This window comes from Nycticebus coucang, chromosome X (assembly GCF_027406575.1).
Source record: "Nycticebus coucang isolate mNycCou1 chromosome X, mNycCou1.pri, whole genome shotgun sequence".
Classification (NCBI taxonomy): Eukaryota; Metazoa; Chordata; class Mammalia; order Primates; family Lorisidae; genus Nycticebus; species Nycticebus coucang.
In genome coordinates, this window is record NC_069804.1 from 3,433,637 (window position 1) to 3,434,896 (window position 1,260).

The window sequence follows — 1,260 nt, forward strand, 5'->3', positions numbered from 1 at the left end:
GGCTGTTTGCTCGTGGCGTAACTGTTGTGCTTCACTGATTTGGACAGCGGTGGGCAGTTTTAAAGACTCATTCCTACGGGTCATCCGTCCTTACTGGACAAGTATTGTGAACAAGATGTGATTAGGAAGGACGGTCATCTGAAGCCCAACTTTATACCTGATATGATTGATAGTGAGGGCTGGTGGTACTTTTTTTTTTTTTAAATTGGGACACCATGAGCTGAGATTTGATTTATCTTCTTTATATTAAGGACTCCCAGATATGCATAACTTTTCATTAGGACCAAAATGTCCAGGTATGGGAGAGCGTATCACTCTTCTTTTGCAACCCAAGTTGTGATTTGTTCACAATAACCTTTCAGGAATAGAATGGTGGCTGCAGACTAACTGCAGGAATTCCTATATGCTATTTTTTAATTTTATTTATTTATTTATTTTTATTTTTTAAATATGGAACACTTCACGAATTTGCGGGTCATCCTTTCACAGGGGACGTGCTAATCTTCTCTGTATCGTTCCAATTTTAGATATGTTCTGCCGAACTGAGCACATATATGGTATTTTTTTAAGTGATACCGGCATCAATGGACAAAAATTCATCCCTGGAGGGAGGGGGGAGGATGGGCGGAGGGACGGTGATTGGTGGGATTACACCTGCAGTGCATCTTACAAGGGTACATGTGAAACTTACTAAATGCAGACTATAAATGTCACAATAACTAAGAAAATGCCAGGAAGGCTATGTTAACCAGTGTGATGAAAATGTGTCAAACGGTCTATGAAACTAGTGTATGGTGCCCCATGATTGCATTAATGTGCACAGCTATGATTTAATAATTTAAAAAAAGGAGAAAAAAATGTCATTCATAGAAACTGGCCAGGAAACTTGTTAGTAGGTGACAGTTTCCAAACATCTCCAGACCTGCCTGGAATGTTTATTTATTTATTTTTTGGTTGCAGTTTGGCCGGGGCCAAGTTAGAACCCAGCACCCTTGGTATATGGGGCCGGCGCCTTACTCACTGAGCTACAAGTACTGCCCTGGAACGTCTTTTTATATAAGCAAGGTGCAAAGGATAGATGGAAAAGTTTATTTTGAAAACAACATTCTAATAAGAATATTAGCATCATTTCAGAAAAAGAATTTCCCTGCTGGCGTTCTCATTAAAAGACATCTATAAATATAACGCCCGTTTGTGTATCGAAGATGGGTCTGTAGTTTGTCTGGCTTCTGTATACGTGAAGAAATCATGACCATGGGC

At 39.6% G+C, this 1,260-nt stretch overlaps 1 non-coding gene across 1 annotated transcript; it reads right to left on the bottom strand.

The window, feature by feature from the left end:
* Positions 1–444: 444 nt before the first annotated feature.
* Positions 445–547, bottom strand: LOC128578716 (U6 spliceosomal RNA). The gene has a single exon (XR_008377852.1). It is a non-coding gene; the product is annotated as a U6 spliceosomal RNA (small nuclear RNA).
* Between the last annotated feature and the right edge of the window lie 713 nt (positions 548–1,260).